This window comes from Heterocephalus glaber, unplaced genomic scaffold (assembly GCF_053883595.1).
Source record: "Heterocephalus glaber isolate CG9 unplaced genomic scaffold, H.glaber_assembly_v1.0 deba00000676, whole genome shotgun sequence".
In the NCBI taxonomy this organism is placed as follows: Eukaryota; Metazoa; Chordata; class Mammalia; order Rodentia; family Bathyergidae; genus Heterocephalus; species Heterocephalus glaber.
The window spans coordinates 13,302,272-13,322,919 of NW_028258156.1; the positions used below are offsets into that span (position 1 = coordinate 13,302,272).

Below are 20,648 nucleotides of genomic sequence, written 5' to 3' on the forward strand. Positions count from 1 at the left end.
ACCCCATAAATGCCACATCAGGTTGTATCCAAAGCTTGAACATTGATTTCTTTGGTAAATTTTCTTTAATTTCTTTTAATATTAATAACATTCACAGATCATGATGCTATAAAGGGTGTACACATCATTCACCTCATCATTCCACAGACTCATCTTCATCAAATTATGTCGGTACTCATTTGGCAGAACCACCAATAATTTTACCATGGCTTTCATTAAGGCCTGGGAAGAGCCATGTTTTCCCAAGGTAGGAAAAATCATTCAGAGCAAGAAGGGAAGAGTCTCCAGTGGCTTTTTGTGCCTTTTTACTTTTCCTCTTGGTCTCCTGGCAGCAATTCAGTACCTTATGTTTCTCCTCTCACCACTCCCTGCTCTAATAATAACCACACTTGACGCCAGGGTAGGAAAAGAAGACCGGTGGAAATCATAACCTTTTTATCTCTTTTCTAGTTATCTGCTGGCCACCCACAAATAGAACATTATTAATTGGTTGAGGCTAATTTCTCTTACATTACTCATCAATGTGAGAAGAACATTACTAAACTTGACAGTTTCATCTTGGCTATACAATCATAGCTTCCCCAAAATCACTGACATCCTGGAATCATGATTATTGGGATGTTAAGAGTGTATTGTTTACTGAGGTGAGGATGGGACAAGGAGAAAGAGACAAAGCCAGATCTTGATGACTTTGGGGAGCTATTAAAAGGTTTAAGCCAGGAATGGTGGCTCATGCCTGTAATCCTATCACTCTGGGAGGCTGGGACTGTAATCCTATCACTCTGTGACTGTCACATTTGAGTCCAGGTTGGGCAGTTTAGTAACTTAGCAAGACCTTGTCTTAAAAAAAAAGAAAAAGAGCCAGGGAGTTTGAAGGGCTTGGGTTTAATCCCTAGTACTACAAAAATAACAAAATCAACCAAGAAAACAGCAACAACAACAACCAAACCAAACAATAACCATCAAAACTGATAAATTGATTTAGTAAAGTTATAGGACCTAAAGTCAACATACAAAAAACAGTTGAATTTCTATGTATTAACAACAAATTCTCCAAAAAGGAAATTAATAGAACAATCCCATTTATAATAGCAATAATAACCAAAAATGCAGTGGTGCCTTGTTTCATGAACTTAATTAGTTCCATGACTCTGGTTGTGAAACGAAGTGGTTGCAAACCAAATCAAATTTCGCCATACAGTTCAATGTAAATAAGGTTAATCTGTTCTGATCCCCACCAATGTGGTCTCAAATGGATTTTGGTTGCAAACCAAATCAAATTTTTTCATAAGGTTTGATGTAAATAAGGTTAATCCATTCTAAACGATATGTATTTTTTAAACCACAAAAAATATGAAACAAAGTACAGTACAGTATGAAGAGAGAGAACAGTAACCTTGCTTGAGGAAACTTCTGGCATGGAGGACAGGAAGGTTATTGTTTGGAGAGAGTCCCCTCCCTAAAGACATTGGGGAGATCTCCTCTAGGGATTTCCTTTCTTCTTTGTCTCTCAGGAGCAGGGTCAATTTTGATGAAAAATCTGTCTAATGTCATTTGTTTTCTTCTGTAGTGCATAACCCTCCAGAATGAGAGACTGTTACTATTCATCAGATTCAACACTCTGTTTGTTACGGTTATGTTGGGGTGGTGCATCTCAAAGAAATCCTGGCACTCATTCCATTTCTCCATAATGGATTTTATCACATTTTTATCCTCCTTGTGTTCCTCTTCCTCAGTGGAATGGTCCTCAAGTACCTCAAGAACTGAACTCTAGAGTTCAGCAAGTTCTTCCGCCATCAGCTCCTCCTTGTAGTCCTCAGCAGCTCCTCTATATCTGCACCATCAACATCCAGACCCATACCCTTGCCCATGGACACACTCTCCTCCACTACCTGTACATCAGACCCTTCAAAGTCACATTCAGGGACATATTCTGGCCACACCTTCTTCCAGGGTGATTTTAAGGTCTGGTATGGAACATCTTTCCAGGCTTTGTCAATGAGGTCGATGCAGTGGAGGACATTGAAGTGTTTCTTCCAGAACTCTTTCAGAGTCAAGGATGTCTCTTCAGTCACATGAAAACACCTGGTGAAGACTGCCTTTGTGTAAGGCTTCTTGAAGTTGCAGATCACTTTCTGGTCCATGGGATGCAGAAGAGATGTCATATTGGGAAGGAGGTGTCATATTGACTTTTAGGGAGTTATATTCAGTACCTGTTATGGCTTGTGTCTAGATGTCCCCCCAAAGCCTCATGCAGTCATAGGTGGGGCTTTTCAGAGGTGGCTGAATTTAGGGTGTGTGCTGCTAGCATAAATGATGTGATGCTGGGATTGATTCAAGGTGCTATGCTAGGAGTAAGGGTTCCCCACTTTGAGTGTGAATGCTACCCGCCCTAAGGGACAGAAAGAGGGTCATTGCTTGTCACTTGCTGCTTGTTGCCTTCTGCCTGCCTTACCCTTCTGTGGACTGTTTCTGTGATGTCCTCTGCCATGCCACCCTGCCTTGGAGCCAGCCAACTATGAACTGAAACCTTTACACACTGTGAGCTAAATAACTCTCCTTTAACTTTGGATGTTGGATATTTTGTCTCAGCAATGAGAAAACTAACTAAGATAGTGTCCATATTATCCAACCAGGCTGGAGGGTGTGCTGGCACATTGTCCATCAGAAGAAGGCACCTTTGAGGCAGTTGGTTGTCAGAAAGATATTTCTTAATGGTGGGTGTGAACACCTTGTGCAGCCATTCCATGAACAATTACCTTGTGACCCAAGCTTTTGCACTGGCCCTCCACATGACAGGCCATCTGGTCTTGTTCACATTGTTCTTTGAATGCATGAGGGGTCTGTGGATGGTGCACCAGTAGTGACTGAATCTTCAGTTGGTACACAGCAAAAGGGTCAATCTGCTCTTCACAGGCCTGTGCCCCACTAGTGCCTTTTCCTCTTGTGTGATATAGGTTCTGTTCAACATCTTCTTCCAGAAGAACCCTGCTTCATTGCTTGTTGAGCAATGTATCTTTCTGCCTTCATGAATTCCATGAATTCTTTCTTGTAGGCTTCCACAGTGGCCTTGTCAGAACTGGAACCCTCACCATGTCTTAACACATCGTGGGTGCCACTTCTCTTGCAGAATTTATCAAACCACCCTCTACTGGCTTTAAATTCATCACTTGTTGCACGCATAGAGGGGTTTTCTTGCATTAAATCACTGTGCAATTTCCTGGCTCTTTCACACATCATAGCTTCACTAATGGTATTTCTCATTCAACCACACTAACAAAAGTTTTTTTACCTCTTCCAGCACTTATGTCCTCTGCTTTCTTCTGATGGCATCTTTATTCTTCGAAATAGTCGAGATTGTCAACTTTGCCATCTTGTAATCTGAGGCCAGATCAGTTACACTAATACCATACTTGGGCTTTTCTACAGTTTCCTTCTTCTTCTTACCATTCTTGCTCTACACTTTCTTGTTACATTCATTATTGTGATCCTCCTGCCACCACATGATCATAGGTGTGCCACCATGCTGGCTCCAACATTTTTTATTTTGATGCAGTTCTGGGGTCAAACCCAGGACCTTGCACCTGCTAGACAAGTGCTCTACCACTGAGCTACGTTCCCAGCCCCAATTGTTACGTTCATTATTGCTCTGCACATTCTTGTCACCTTCATTACTGCTCTGCACTTTCTTTTTACCACCATGCTTGCTCTGGACTTTCTTTGGAGCCATGCTGGATTGAATAATACCATACCATACAGGGTGTGCTAAAAAGCACACAAAAAAGTTTCACAGCGAATGTGCACAGGTCTGTCTGCAACCCTGATCTAGACTAGAGGAAGGATCAACCATGTGTCAGAGCAGGGAAGATGGCTGCAGTCGTGTTCATCAACCGATGTTGCGAAAATTATGCTGAATGCTTCTGTTCGCAAACCGAATTGTAGAAGCATTTGTGACTGAGGTATTACTGTACTTTGGTGTAAATTTAACCAAGGAGGTGAAAGACCTGTATACTGAACACTAGAAAACACTGATGAAATTGCATAGAACACAGTCCTTGTCCATGACTTGAAGGGTTAATATTGTGAAAATATCCATACTATCCAAAGTAATCTATAGATTCAATGCAATTCCTATCAAAATTCCAATGCCATATTATAGAAATAGGAAAAAAATCCTTAAGTCTAAGTGGAGACACAAAGGACCCCTAACAGCCAAAAAGGTTTCAGTGAAAGGAATAAAGCTTGAGGCATCACAGTCCTTGATTTCAAAATATATTACATGAAGCAATTATAATTAACACAGAACGGTACTGGCACGGAAACAGACATCTCAAACAATGGAACAAGCTAGAATGCCCAGAAATAAACACATGCATTTATGGTCAGTTGATTTTTGATAAAGGTGCCAAGAACACACATGATGAAAGGATAGTCTCTTCAATAAATGATAGGAAAACTGGCTATTTATTAAATTCGATACTTAGTTCACATCATCTACAAAAAAGCCCCTCAAAATGGATTAAAGACTTAAAAATAGTAAGACCTGAAACTGAAGCTGCTAGAAGAAAACATAGAGGAAAAACCACACGACATTGGTCTAGGCAACAATTTTTTGGCTATAATCCTGAAAGTGTAGGCAGCAACAGTAAAAATGGATAAGTTGGTATCACACTAAAAGGCTTCTGCACAGCAAAATAAATAATTAACAAAATAAAGAGGCAAAGTACAGAATGGGAGAAAATGTTTGTAAACCATATATCTGATAAAAATTAATATAAAATATATAAGGAACTAAAAAAACTTTCTAGCAAGAAAACAGCTTAATTTAAAAGTGGACAAGGGACCTGAACATTTTTCAAAATAAGAACATACAAATGGGCAACTGGTACATGTAAAAATGCTCACCCATCACTGATCACTAAAGAAATGCCAATTAAAATGAGAATGATATATCAACTCATACATGTCAAAATGGCTTTATCAAAAAGATTAAAGATAAGTACAGTATTGGTGAAGATATGGAGAAAACAGGAAAGGCAATTCTTGTATAATATTGGTATAATATTACTGGGAAAATAAATTAGTATAGCCATTATGGAAAATGGTATGGGATCTCCTCAACACAATAAAAATAGAATTAACATACAATCTTCCAATCCTGCTTCTGAATATAAATCCAAAGGTATTGAAATGAATATGTCAAAAGGGTATTCACACATTGCTAGGCTGATTGTAGCATTACCCACAATAGCCAAGATATGCAATCAGTGTAATGTTCATCAGTGGATGACTAGATAAAGAAAAAAAATATATATATATATATTATGCAGTCTTTGAAAAGGAGAAAATTTTGTCTTTTCAGCAACATGGAGAAACCTGTATGACTTTATGCTAAGTACAATAAACCAGGAACAGAAAAGAGTTGAATTCGGAGTAGAGAGTAGAAACATTGTAGCCAGAGGCTGGGAGGATGGGGAAGGAGAAAATGCAGAGTTGGTCAAAGGATACAAAGTTTCAGAGGAACAAATGGAATAAGTTTTTTTTTTCCTGTTTTCTATTCTTTTTTTGCTCTTTTTTTATTTTGGATTTCTCATATAAAAGAAGCCATACAATATTTAAATTTATGTATCTGATTCTGATTAATTTCATTTAACATTATGGTCTCAAAGTGCATCCATTTTCCTACAAATGACTCAAGTTTATTCTTTATGTTAGAGTTACACTCCATTGTAAATAAATAAACCACATTTTTCTTTTTTTAAATTTAATTTTATTGGTACATTTTAGGTATATAATATAATGACATTCATCATTGGAAATTTGCAACTTTACATAATCCATCTTGGTGCTTGCTTTTTCACCCTTGCCCTGCCCTCCCTTCAACCCCTCCATCCCTCCCCATTTACAAAGACTTTGTTTCCATTTTTTCATTTTCTCATATTAATTCCATTCCCTTCTTTTCTTTCTCCTACCCCTCCCACTTCCTCTTCCCCTTTGCCCCTTTTCTTCCTATTTCACACCATCAATTATATGTTTTAGTCCTTATTTACACTCTCAGTTTCTCAAACTAGAGAAACTATTCGGTATTTACACATGTTTGTGCTATTTATTTCACTTAAGAGTATCACCTCAATGTGCATCCATTTAGCTATAAATGTCTCTATTCACATTTTCATTATCAATTTATCTGTTGATGGACATATAGGCCACTTCTAAGATTTATGTATTATGATTTATGCTGCTATAAAACAAGTAGAGTAACTTTTGAGACCTATTGCATAGCAGTGTGACAACTGTTAATAATAATTATGTATATTTCAAAATAATAGTAGATTTCTCACCATAAAAATAAAAGTGAGGTGATGGATATGTTAATTAGCTTGATTCAACCATTCCACATTGTGTACTTATATCAAAATATCAATGGTACTCCGTAACGGTATACAATATGGATTTCTAATTAAAACAATATTAGTAAAGTTATATATAATGTATATATGTGATTATGTAGATGAGGAAAATGACATAAAGATACAGATTATACATACGTACTTTTATTTCATCCAAAAATTCATTTAAAATGACAGTAAATTCTTTCAAAACATTTTAATAAGTACAAACAACAGGAAATGAGACAATAATTTTGGAATAATTTTGGAAGAAGATAATAATTTTGGAAGCTGGGAAGCAAATTGTCAGGAGGTAATAGAATTATAGACATAAGAAAGTCAAATTCTAACCAGAAAACAACCTTATATATACCATAATGTCCTAAAAGGACTCAATAACTGCAAGTAAAAGAGTAGGAGAGAATTAAATAAACATTGTGGAAAGCTGTTTAAGAAGCAGTTCCATTCCTAGAGAAGGTTATCAGTTTTCTACTAGGCAGGAAAGTATCTCTTATCACACAGAAAGACAGAAGGTACATATCTCAGAACGGAAGAAGTCCCATACAGTTAGACACGAGGCTGAGTTGAAGGTAGAGGAACTATACTAAAAATGAGGATTAAAGAATACGTACACACTGAATGTTGAAAATCCTCTTCCATCTTTGCCCAGCTTGGCTCTCAGAGGGCTACACTCAAGCCTTGACCCCACCAGTAGGAAACTGGAAAGGCTTTTTGGGGGACTCTGGCCATCAGGAGGCAAGAACTGGACATACTAATTCCAGGGTTTCCCAAAAATCTCCCCTGCCAGATAAGCCTACAGTGAAGCTCACAGATGAAAAGCTTCAACTGGATATACTCAGTACCTCTACTCAACATCTTAAATTTCCTTCTTTTTTTTTTTTTAGTACCAGGGATTGAACTCAGGACCTTGCACTGCAAAGCAGGTGGCAGAACCACTGAGCTAAATCCCTGGCCCTCAACATCTTAAATTTTCATCTTGAAGGCGACCCTTCAGTCAAGGCCATCTGAGGCAAAATTCTGACAGAAATCCAAATAAGACATATATATATATATTAATATATATACATACATATTAAATAGCAGCAGTAACACCACTATCATTATTAGGCTTGATGAAATTTGAGAGGATATTTTATCTTTGGAACAAGTAAAAGGTAATATAAAATATATATTTTAATCACCTCACAACTGTATAGATAGTTATCATCAAAAAATAAAATATAAGTGTTGACAAGGATTTGGAGAAATTGGAACGCTTATAAACCTTTGGCAAGAAGGTGAAATGGTGCAGCCACTATAGAAGACATATGGAAGTTCCTAAAAATATTAAAAACAGAACGACTATAGGATCCAACAGTCCTACTTCTGAGTGTATATCCAAAAGAATTGAAATCAGGATCTCAAAGAGTTATCTCCCCTCCCATATTCATTGCAGCATTACTAAAAATGGCCAAGGGGTAGAAACGACCCAAATAACCATCAACCAGTGAAGGGGAAAATCTGGCATTTACACACAATGGAATATTACTCACACTTAAAAAAGATAAATGGAAGTCCTACAGTTGTGAAACTATAGCTGAACCTGGAGGAGATTATGCTAAGTGAAAGAAGCCAGTCCTTGAAAGACAAATACTATGTGATTCCACCTATGAGACATCTGAAACGGTGAAACTCATAAATGCAGAGAGGAGGATGATGGTTACCAGTCTACCAGAGGGGGGAAGAACTAGGGAGTTGCTAATCAGTGGTTATGAAGTCTCAGCTATAAAAGATGAATACATTTTAGAGATCTGTTATAAAATATGATGCCTGTAGTTAACGTGCTATTGTACATTTAAAAATTTGTTAAGATAAATCTCCCTTACTACAAAAATAAACAGAAACAACATGAAAGAGCACTAGGAGTCTTTTTTAAGTAAAGAATACGTTTGTTATCTTGGTCATGGTGATGGCTTAATGTATATATGTGTATGGTCACACTCATCAAGTTGTGTGTATTCAACATGTGCAGTTTTTTATATGTCAGTTATGCCTTAATGAAACTGTTAATATATTTTTAAACATAATAGTACATAATTACCTAGAAGTTAACCAGTTAGTTGAGAATATTTGAGGCAAAATTCTGACATAAGAAGGATTTAAAAATAAATGGAAATAAGATTTACAGAAATAAATATATTTTAATATAGTATATTATACAAACATACATTTTTACTAAATTCTTATTAAAAGATAATACAAAAACAAACATTCAGAGAAAAAAAGAGCCTTTGAAAATGACAAAGTTGGAGGGAGACATTAGGATCATAAGAGCAGAGGTGGAAGGCAGAGTTGAGGAACTTGCCCAGAAAGTGGAGTGAAATAATAAAGACTGGAAAATAAGAAAACAAGATAAAATATAAGAAAATTTGAAGACCAGTTAAATAGTTCAACATACACACAGAAGTTCCAGAAAGAGAGAACAGTGGACACCAAAGAGGCAGAAATCAAAATACCTCAGGAAAATTTTCCAAAATTGGAAGAAATGAGTTTCCAGATTAAAATTTCCCCAAATTTAATGGAATGAGTGAAAACAGACACAGACTAATGCACACTGTTGTGAAATGTCAGAATACTGAGGACAAAAAGAGTGTACAGGACTCTAGACAGAAGCACACGCACACGCGCGCGCACACACACACACACACACACACACAGCCCGTATGCAAGGAGCAGGAGTTAGAACAGCTTCACATCCTTCTACAGTTACATTCAAAAAAAGACAACAGTGGAGAGGTGCCTTATCCCTAACCTGGATTCTATAACAAGCCCAAGTATTGGGTCAAATATGAAAATTGAATACACGTAATTATAGGCATGTACAGTCGTAAACAATTTACCACCTGCAACCTTTCTCAGGAAACAACTGGAGAATGAATGTTAGAGAAAAGAAAGATGTGCAGTAAGAGAAACAGGAGAGGGGCAGAGGAGAGGGGCAGTGACTGGAGCTGTGTGTGGACTCAAGCCCAGTGGTCTGGAGCAAGGGAGAGAGGCTTGCGCAGGTTTCTTCATGGACATGAAAATAACTGAATGTATTAAGCAAGTTGGTCAATTGACAGAGTTCACACGGAATAAGTGATAACAGTAGTTTAAAAGGCTACTAGTTTGCTAAGGCTACCATAAAGAAATGTACTAATGATAGCTTACTCAGCAGAAAATTTTCCTCACAGTTCTGGAGGTCTGAAGTCCGAGATCAAGGTGTGGGACTGGGCTTCCTTCTGAGGCCTCTACTTGGCCATCTTCTTCCGGTGCACTCACACAACCTCCTCCCTGTAGTGTACACATGACTGACGTCTCTCTCTGTCCTAATCTCCTCTTTGTACAAGGACACCAGTAATATGAGTTAGGGCCCACCCTAATTACCCCACTTAAGTACAATTACTTCTTAAAATGCCCCATCTCCTGATAAAGTCCCATTCTGAGGTACCATGGATTAGGACTTCAACATATAAATTTGGGATGGAAAACGATTCAACACACACACAAAAAATCAAATAAAAAAATCAAACAAATATAAACTGCAGGGGATTAGAGCAAGTACAATAAATAAAAACAGGGTATAATACATAGCTTAGATCTGAAAAGCACACTTTCTTGTAACAATATAGGCACACATTGATTTAACTCAAATTACAATATGACCACATCAGAAAACCGGGGAATGGAAATTATGCATGTGTATGTGGCAGAAATAGGGACAGGAAAGAGAAAGAGTTAAATCCTCATTTTCCTTAGTAGGAACAAAGTATCTATTGTCTAAGAGAGGAAAAAATAAGGAGAAATAGCACCGCCAGCATGTGATTTAGAGAAATACGAATAAATAAAACATCACTTAAAAGAACTGAGAGTTGCTGCATCTGAGGAGTAACAGATGAGGCCAAAGTATCTGGAACTCTCCATAACTTGTAGAAGTAGCTAATTAAATTATTGTCACAGGCATATATGGCTCTGGGGAAAATAAACGTAGAAAATGAGTAAGAAAATGGGATCTTTTTTTTTTTTTTTGGTACCGGGGATTGAACTCGGGTCCTTCCACTTGAAAATGGGATCTTAATATTTACCCTATGATCATTACTGCATGTGAGTTTCTTTGATTAGCACTTCTATATGCCAGCTCATCTGTTTTTTGTGACAACTCTTGAAGTACTCATGAAGAATAAATGCTCTGTATGACATAAGAGGGGACATGGCTCTGCAGAGACTATGTGACTTGCTAAATGCTGTCAGCTGGTTAATGACAGAACCATACCTACAACAGAGCTCTCAGGTCAACATTCAGTTATTAAGTAACTGCTCTGTTCTAGAGCTCTGATTGAATCATCAGTGCAAATATTAGGGTTATTCTTTTGGTTTTCATCTTTCTAAACATCATCTAATACAATTTGGAAAACACTCACACGCCTTTGGATGCTCAGCACCTTCTAAGCCTTCTCCCAATAATACAAAAAATTCCCCAATTAGCGAGTCTTAGTGGGACACCAATTGGTGGGACCCATTGAGCGAGACATTGCCTTCCTAGACTTCCAGCAGGTAGGACACAGGCAGGTAGGACTGGACCCAGGCTAAGCCAACCTGGACACCCACTCTGAGCTTTCAGTCAAGAAACAGCAAGGCAAAGAAGTTGAGACAGATGGGAGTACATCCTGGTGGTGGCAGAAATGGAGACGACGTGTTTGCTTTCCATAACAGCAGAAATGACACCAATGGTGACAGTGAGTGTGCCCAGGGACTGGTTACAGTGACACCCACAGTGCAAGCTGTGCTTCTGCTGTCGACTGGCAACTCAATGATGTTTTGGGAAACCAGTTCTGTGACAGGTTTTGACAGCAGCTCCCTTCAATCCTGAGAATTTTCTGAACTTGATTCTTAAAATCCATCATATCTACCCCAAATCTTTTCAATACATGCTTTTCTCTGCTTAACTCAGTGGAAGCATGCTTCTGTCAGGTGAACTTGCTACCTGAAGTAGTACTCATACAAAGAAAAGTCTCCAGCTATGGTGTCCAATAGACAGAAACTAACAATTTCAAATAAACAAAAGAGCAACATACCAACTCACCCTCCTCAAATTTATAATGGATGGCATCACATGTCATTTGTGACTCATTGACAAAATTGAATTATTGAGTTACTGTATTTATGAGGAAATATTAGAATTTTAATTTATTCATTCTTTTATTCAACAAACATTGTGGGACAGCTACTGTGTGCCAGACTTTGTTATACTCTGGGGAATTAGCAGTGAACATAAAAGCCAAAAAAATAAAGAATTCCTGCCTTTGTTGTAATAGGGAAAAGTGAAATAAACAATACATACAATAAGTCAATTGTATACTATGATAAGTTTATAAGTGTTGTGGAAAAACAGAAAGGCTGGAGATCGGAAGTTCCAGAGGGAGTGGTGGTGGAGAGAGAGGTTGCTCAGGGACAGCCTCTGGCAGGAGGGACAGCGGCTTGGTGGGAGGTCTGCAGGAGCATCGCCAGGGGACAAAGCAGGGGTTAGGCCGCAGGCAGTGTGCGCCTGAGGAGGAGGAGGACCGAGACAGCCAGGGCCCGCTTTGTTTGGGGCCTTGTGGGTTAATGTGAGAACTTAGATGAAAGGAACAGGAGCCAGGACATGTGTTCACTTAGGGTTCCAAGGGCCACCATTTTTGTCGTCTTGAGGGCTGGGGGCCATTTTGTTCCCCTAGGGAGCATTTGACAATGCCTGGAATAGTTTCAGTTGTCATTTGGAATAGTTTCAGGGTACTCGCCTACAACTTACTGAGATACTACTAAATATCTGAAAATGCACAAAAACAGCTCCCACCATTACAAATTATCCATTTTAAAAAGTCAGTAGCATCCAGGTTGAATAACTTCAGGGGCAAAGACCAACAGACCAGTGATTAAACAAATAACAATATATAATTATTTTATTCTTGGGTATTGAGATTTCAGTGCTGTCTAAGTTTTCATAGAACTTTGACTATTAGCTGGGAAGAATTTTAATAATATATAGTGAATTACATAACAAGGAAAGAAAGAACAATTTTGATATATTTTCAGAATTCCTAAGTTAATTTTTATCACCATCATATCTAATAAGTTAGAACAGTGCATTCATTTCTATCTTAGTTCAAAATACGTATAGTACTTAAAAATAAAATCTGTACTTAAAATATTCAGAAATAACTGCTTCTATTTTATACAAACATACTTTTTCATGTTTTCCGCGGTCATTTTCAAGTTACTGAAATTTTGGCATATGCTCTTTTCAAAAATAGATTTGTTTTTTTATTCGTTAGATCAGAACTGGATACTATATATTGTGCATATCCATGAATTTCACAACCATACAGTAAAGCCTTATTTTGCTTATGTTGATTTAATTTTTTAGGAGGTTTTAAATATTTGGCAACATATAATCCTTTCAACAAAGTTGACATAAGCAATATAATTAATGTTTCCCTGAGGTAACAGAAATACATAAGAGCACAAATTATGTGGGAATGCTCAACCATGGGGTTTGTGTGCTTTTAATTATTTTTTGGAGAAAGGTAAAGTATGTACAATTGAATAATTACATATACTCAAGCTTAATGCAAAAATGTGAAGGAGTCCCCCCACCCCATTCTACCATACAAAGTAGGCTGGAAAATTATCTGCCAAAAGTATGGTAGTGAGTCTGTGCCAAGTGTGGGTTCACTTTCCCAAGATTAACATAGTTGGAAAATAGTAAATGGAAAATTCCAGAAATAAAGAAGAAGTTATAAATTGCATACCATTCTGAGTGGCTGAATTAAACCTCCAATTGTCCTGCTTTATTCTGCCAGATATGTGAATCACCCCTCTGGGCAGCATACCCACAAGGTCTACGCTACTTACCCATTAGTCCAGCAGCCATCCTGGTTGCTGGATCAACTGTCTCAGTATCATAGTTCCTGTGTTTAAGTAATCCTCATTTCACTTAGTAATGGTTCCAAAGAATAACAGAAGTGATGCTAGAAATAGTGATTCACTCTCCCCCCACCCCACCATACAGGGGGACTGAACCCAGGACCTTCACACTAAACTACATCCCTAGATCTTTATTTTAAATTTTGATACAGTGTCCCGCCAAATTGCTAAATTACCCAGGTTGGGCTTGAAATTTCTATCCTCCAGTCTCAGCCTCTCAGAGTGCTGGGATGACAGGCACACCCCTGCACCTGGTTTGTAAAGCGCTTTATTTAAATGAAAATGTGAAAGTCTGGTGGCACAGTCCTGTAGTCCTACCACCCTGGGCAACTTAGTGACTTAGGAAGATCCTGTCTCAAAATTTAAAAAAAAAACAGTTGGAGAGGTAGCACAGGATGAAAGCCTTGGGCTGAATTCCCCAGTACTGCAAGAAAAAAAAGTAAAAGTATGATAAAATATTTTAAGAGAGAAGAAGACAGACAAAAACCACATTCACGTAGCTGTTATCACAGTATACCATTATAAATGTTTTTATCTCTTTATTAGTTATTGTTGTTCATCTCTTCCCATGCTTAGCTTATAAATTGGCCTTTACCATAGGTATGTACATATGTATAGGAAAGACGCTACATATAGGATTTGGTACTATCTGTAGTTTCAGGCATCTATGGTAGGGGCAGGTGTTGTCTCAGAACATATTTCCCACTGAGAGGGGAGGACTATACTATACTACTATTCAAAGAATTCTTTATCAAATATTTATACTAGCACAATAAAATAATTATTTCCGTCTTTAAATTGGGATTTGGTGATTTTGTGTAGAAATATTCTTTCCTAAAGTACAAAAATTTGTGCTGCTTACCCAATTCTCAGTATGTGCTGAATGTTGGGGAGATAGGCAAAAGCAGCAAATCTTAATAGCATATCAAAAGCATAGAACAAGCTGAGGGTTTTTTTTTTTTTAAGAAATCTTTATTTTTTTTGACAAAGCCTCACTATCTCATGTAATCTCAGCTCCAATTCCTGAGCTCAAGCAATCCTGCTTCAGCCTCCTTAGTAGCAGAGACAAGACATGCACCACCATATCCTACTAATATCTTATTCTAATCTGACCATTCTGGTCAGTTAGTCTGAGCAGTGTTATTATAAATATTTAAGTTATTCTTTAGATGATGAAGGGGAAGCTTTTTTATTTAAACTCCATTCATAAAATTTGTCAACAACTATGTTTTTGGTGCACAACAGAAACCTATATTCCACTTTGGACTGTTGCTTGGTAAGACATTACACAGGTTCTTCAAAAAGTGGTTATCCTAATCTGAGACAAAAAGAAACATACCCAAGGTACTGGTGTCTTTAGAAATAGAAGTATACTGACATGTGACACTATTATTATGAATATAGAGCGCATTATTAGAAACCCATAAAAGAAAAATTTTGTAGTAATGAGACAAAACAGAAAGAGATCATATGTATTGGTATACTAAATCATAGTATATAATGCAAGTCACTTAGGTCAGCTGTCTGAACTAGACCCCACTTCTCCTGAAAGGTTAGAAAGGATGAACTTGTGGATCAAAAGTTTTCTTGGTAAGACTTGGTTAGAGGATGAGAAAGAAAAAGGAGCCTTTAGAAGTGTCCAGTTAGTATGCACTTACGAGCAGTTACTGTCCCAACTATATCTAGGGCATTAGGAAAATAAAATCCCCAAAGGGACCAGGTGGAGTACTAGTAAATATCCATGCAGTATGGGGAGGAAATGAGCCCTCAGAGAGCATTATGGAGGACTTTGAGTTGCCAAAGGGAATCTGGGAAACCTGAGACATTGGTCACCCTTAGAAACAAACTTGGGACTACTTCACCATATACTCCAGGTTCAGAGCAGAAGGTCAGGTCTTAAAATCTACTAAATAATGATTGGAAGAAGGATGCACCCTTCTAGCATTGTAGGCGTTAAACCCACCAAACTATATTTGTAATCTCCAATGCCACTCCATTCTCTCACTGCAGACAGCTTACAAGTGCAATGTCCTCCACATTGTCCCTACACCCTGCCCAATTTTGTCACTAGAGCAGCAGCATCAAATTTGCTCTGTCAGTGGCCTCATGCAAACACAGGCTAAGCAGTATTAAGTGACTTGGGCTCTAAGTGACTTCTAAGTCCAACTCAGGCCAGCACAGAAGACAGGAACACTTACTACCTCACCTACCGAAAAGTGCAGATGTCACAAGAGCTCAGTCTTGCCATCACCACAATTCTCTGGGTTGTTTCATCTTCCTCTAAATGTTGGGCTCACTAAGTCGGTAGGATAGCTTCTGCCTTCATATCCAGGAAAGAAAACATCAAGAGAGAACAAGCGATTTCCCTTCTTCCACTCTCTTTTAGGAAGAGGGCAACATCTTCCAGAAGATTCCCAGCTCAGATGCCCTTGAGTCTCCACCATACTTGGGTTACATCCCCATTTATTCACTCAATAAAAAGGTGGGATTATCTTGATGGCTTAACCTGTGCAAATTAAAACAAGGCTAAGATTCCATCTTACTCCAGAAAGAATGGCAATCATCAAGAAACAAAAAACCAATAAATGCTGGCGTGGCTGTGGTGAAGAAGAAACACTCCTACGGGGTTGGTGGAAATAGAAACTAGTACAACCATTATGGAAATTAGAATGGAGATTTCTCAAAGAACTAAAATTAGAAATTCCAGATGACTTAGTTATCCCCCTTCTAGGTACCTTCTCCAAAGAGCTTAAGACATCATACTACAGGGATACAGACATACAAATGTTTATAGCAGCATAATTCATAATAGCCAAATCCAGGAAACAGCCTGTATACCCATCAGCAGATGATTGGGTAAAGATACTGTGGTATCTATATATAATAGAATATTACTCAGCTATAAAGAAGGACAAATTTAAGACATTTTTAGGAAAAGGGATGGACCTAGAAAAATAATGCTGAGTGAAATAAATCAGACATGCAAACTTAAATGCTGCATGGTAACTCTCATCTGAGTATGGCAGAGTACAGTCTAAGAGAAAAATAAAGGAAGGATAGAAGTAGGGATAGGCCTCTTGCAGATAGGAAAGAGTGAGTGCTGAGGGGGAGGAGATGGGGAAGTAGGTAGAGTGAAGGTATGTCAGCTACAAGGTCCTAATAACCTCAATGAATGTGGACATTATATGCCATAAATCTGAACTAAGATTTACAATATCAACAAGAATGTAAAAGGGAGAAAAGAGAGCTGGAGGAGAAGGGAGGAAGGGAGAGGGAAGGTGATTAAAAAAAAGAAATAAGTTATATTGCGTACACATACCAACTCCCTAAGGTGATTGTAAAATGTACATACTACAAACATGTACTAATAAAATAAAATTTAAAAATAAATAAAACACAAAGACAAAAAATTGAAAGGAAACAAAAAATTTTAAAAAAGAATAAAATAGTTGATAAAGAATGTAGTCCCTTCCCTTGTATATAATGTATTTGCAGGTCAACTGTGTGAAAATTCAATGAATGATTGGAAGTCAGGCGATATCTACTCCCAGAAAGCCAAAATATGCTGCAAAAACCCTAATTCCATGTCCCTCTTTAGACACAACGCCAACACTTGTACCTGTTCTTTCCTTCAGAGCTAAACATTGCTCAGCACCACAAGGAGCACACACTAAAAACAAAGATGAGCCAACTGTGCCATGCCCGATGAGTCCCATGGTTTGTAATCAGAGGTCCTATGCTGTGACCCAGGAAAATTTTAAGCAGAATGTACATGTATGCCCTTGAGGGATGCATGCACCTTCCATTCTAGTTGGTAGTTGCCTCGACCTTGGAGGTATTTGTTCTCCTAGAAATTACCTCAAGCTTATGAGATTCATGCTTTTACTTAATATAGAAGCAGTAACACTTTCCATTTTCCAATCATTTGGTTAAAAAGAAGCCCAAAGTGCAATGAAATACTGAAATATTTTCAGAAGTATGGGTGTTTAAAGATTTGGTGTGATTGTGAACTTCCGCATGAAGGCAGATTACAGTTAGAATTTTTTTCAATCAGTTGGTGTTGAAAGGTATAAATTCAAAATGCAAACACGGAGTTATTGAAAAATTACATCACTAAAAGTTGAAAATAGCCTCCTGACTAGGTAACCATAAAGATGGTTAGGGTTTGAATTGTAGTTGAGTTTTACTTTTTTGCTTGGAAAGAGTTTGGAGCTCCACACTTAGGCCTGTACTATGACAGAGGGGATGAGAGAGTACTTCCTCCTAAGTCCTATCACTGAAGAGAAGCTTCAAAGACTATATTTTGTGACCTTGAGGCTTGTTCCATGCAGTTGGGGACCTGGTGGCCTCATGCCAATGCTTCATAAAGAAGCTAACTTCATGAGTAGCAACTAGGCACAACAAGCCCCTTGGCCTCTGACTGCAGGACAAAGATGTGTGTGTCCTGGGGAGTGGGTGTTGGGGCCACTGTAGGAATGCTGATCTTTGAAACTACAAGGGGTTCTGCTCCAGGGTATAGTTTGCCAATGTTCAGAGATCCTAAGTTGCAAGTTGCATTGAAATGAAGCTAAGCTGAGGTCAGGAGTGACCAGTGAACAGGAGCTGGTGTTGAAGAGCCCTAGCAAGGAAGCTTCTGAATAGTCCATAAAGAAAAAAGTCACTTTGGAAGATCTGCTAGTACTGGAAATACAAAGCACAAATAGCCATGTTTCCTTTGCCTGTTTTCTACCTCCATACCACCTCATCCCATACGAAACCTGGAGGACGCTGGGTACAGGCAAACTAGGCAACCACTCTGCCCTAGTTAATAAAGAGCACAAACTACCTGCAATCAGCCCTAGCTGTGAATGGGAGGCCCTGTGTATCCCATTTGTGAATAAAGAGGGACAGTTGATTAATTTACCCCCATTTATGAATGGGACTACAACTATGACTACATGGACTACAGGATTTTTGTGTTACCTAAGAGAAGAGTCAATGATACTGTCCAAGTTTTCTTCCAGGATCCAGGGAAGAAATAGTCTCTACTGAACAGTTTGCCAGGACATGGGAGACAGTTATAAAATTGCACATTAAGAGGATCTCAGAGATTGTCCTTGCTCAAGATCCCAGATATACATTTATTTGATATAGAGACCCCAGCTACATATGTACCAGATATGCAGGTCATATATAAGTTTCTTATCTATTTAAATGTAAGTATAAAATAATAACACTTCTAAATATTAATGTTGTTTAAAAACATGAAATTAAGATAATTTAATTTATTAATTTAAAGGTAAAATATACTATTACCTTGTTATGGTGAAGCCATAAGTATTTTAATTTTCTAAACCTAGAAAGATCAATGACTTCTGTCAGTTCCCTGGAAAGAAAAAAAATTGAACATTAGCAATGATTAATTCACTCATGAGCAAGCTGTTTATACAGGTAGATGGCTTGGAAGTAACTAGAAAGACCTTTCTGTCTTCAAAATTGTTGGCACACTGCCTGCTAGTTTCTGAAATTTGTCATTATAACTCTGTTCATTTGGATGGAGATTTCATCAGATAGTTAATGCTAATACATACTTAGAGGAGAGCATGTTATCACATTAGCAGAAATTCACATTTCATAATGACCAAACTTACTGCAACCTCATTTCAAAACAGATTTTACTGGGGAGAGGGCAGAAGGAAAAAAGAAAGTGAAGAAGATATTGGATTTTCATGTGAATGTAGAAAAACACAATTGGGTCTTGCTTCAATATTTTCTGTAGGGTTTTTACTTTGGAGTCAGTCCTGATCTTGACTACATTGGATTGAGGAGATGAAAACTGCAGGACACCAGGAGACAGAGACTGAGTAGAGTGCTTTCTTGTGTCTCAGCTGTAGAGTCTGTGTATTCAGCGCTTGCTGGACTGTGTGGGATTCTTGCTGTTCTGCCTGTGGCCTGGTCTTTGATTGGTATGGCTCACACACAAAGGGGCAGGGGCAGGGTGCTTGGAGGGGCTGTCAGCAAGAAGGGCAAGGCCTCTGAGGAGAGGTGGCCGTCTGACTGATGTGGCTTAGAGTTTTCAGATCTCTCACTTCTCAGAGCAGTATTGTGAGTCCCCAGGACTTACACATACATTTTTCTTTTATTTATAACATACAGCACATACTGTGACTTCCTCTTACAATTACTTGTAACCTTGGGACTCTGAGAGACAAAAATTTTTCAAATTTTTATGATAAAATACATGTTTTAAAACAGGCAAACAATATTTCTGAGCAACATAAACTTTTCTAACCAATTTTTACATTGACAGATTTCAAACCTAAGAAAAGCTGAAGGAATGAACATTATAAGGACCTTCATAATTTTTAATATATTGCCATAATTTTCTTATTCTACTTGTGTCATAGATTTGATAGCTAATATATATATTTAGGTTGATAATTTTTTTTGTGAGCCATTTAAAAATAACCTGCAGGCTTATTACTGCAGGCGTGTCACTTCTGAATAATTCAGTATGCATATCCTACAAGTCAGGATATTCTTCTGCAAAGTTACAATACTTTTATCACATCTAAGAAGATAAAGTTGAATTCCATAGTGTTATCTAAATTATCATTCATATTCACATTTCCCCACTGACCCTACATTTCTTTTATAGTTTGTTATCAGCATTTACACCTTGCATTCAATTTACACAATCTTTCCGTCTTTTACAATTTCATCACCTTTCTTTTGTTTCCCATTGATGTTGATTTCTTCAAGAGCCCAAAAGAGTTGTCTAAAAGAATGTCCGGTGTTCTTGATTAGTCTCATAGTTCCCTAACAATTAAATTAAAGATAAATCACTTCTTGGGGCCGGGGATTTAGCTCAGTGGTTTCGCCACCTGCTGCACAAGCACAAGGACCCGAGTTCAATCCCTGGTACCAAAAAAAAGATAAATCACTTCTCAATTGCAATGGTGGTGATTATGGCACATAGCAGATGTCAGTTTTGCTCACTCTATGGGAAACCAAGTTCAGTCATTAGGTTAAGGCAATATCTGCCAGGTCTCTTTATTATAAAAGTACGAATTTTATAATTGCAAAGTAAAATGTGGAGCTGAACTCTGACTCCACATGTAGATCGCGTTCCTCCAAAGCTATTTACTCAATGGGGTTAGCTTCAATTGATGATTCCTACCTGAAGCAACAGATTTGGGATCATAAAGTGAAGATTTTTATCATTTTCTCATTCTTTGTACATGTATTAATGAATATCCTTCTGAAAAGAGTACCTGCCCA

The 20,648-nt window shown here is 37.8% G+C and overlaps 1 protein-coding gene across 2 annotated transcripts in view; it reads right to left on the reverse strand.

The window, feature by feature from the left end:
* Positions 1-20,648, reverse strand: part of Lrrc72 (leucine rich repeat containing 72) — a 182,232-nt gene that overhangs the window by 50,815 nt on the left and 110,769 nt on the right. For both annotated transcript variants that reach the window (XM_087206695.1, XM_087206694.1), the window contains exon 2: positions 18,684-18,753. The gene's annotated coding sequence lies outside the window, so the exon portion shown is untranslated. The remainder of the gene's footprint in view (positions 1-18,683; positions 18,754-20,648) is intronic.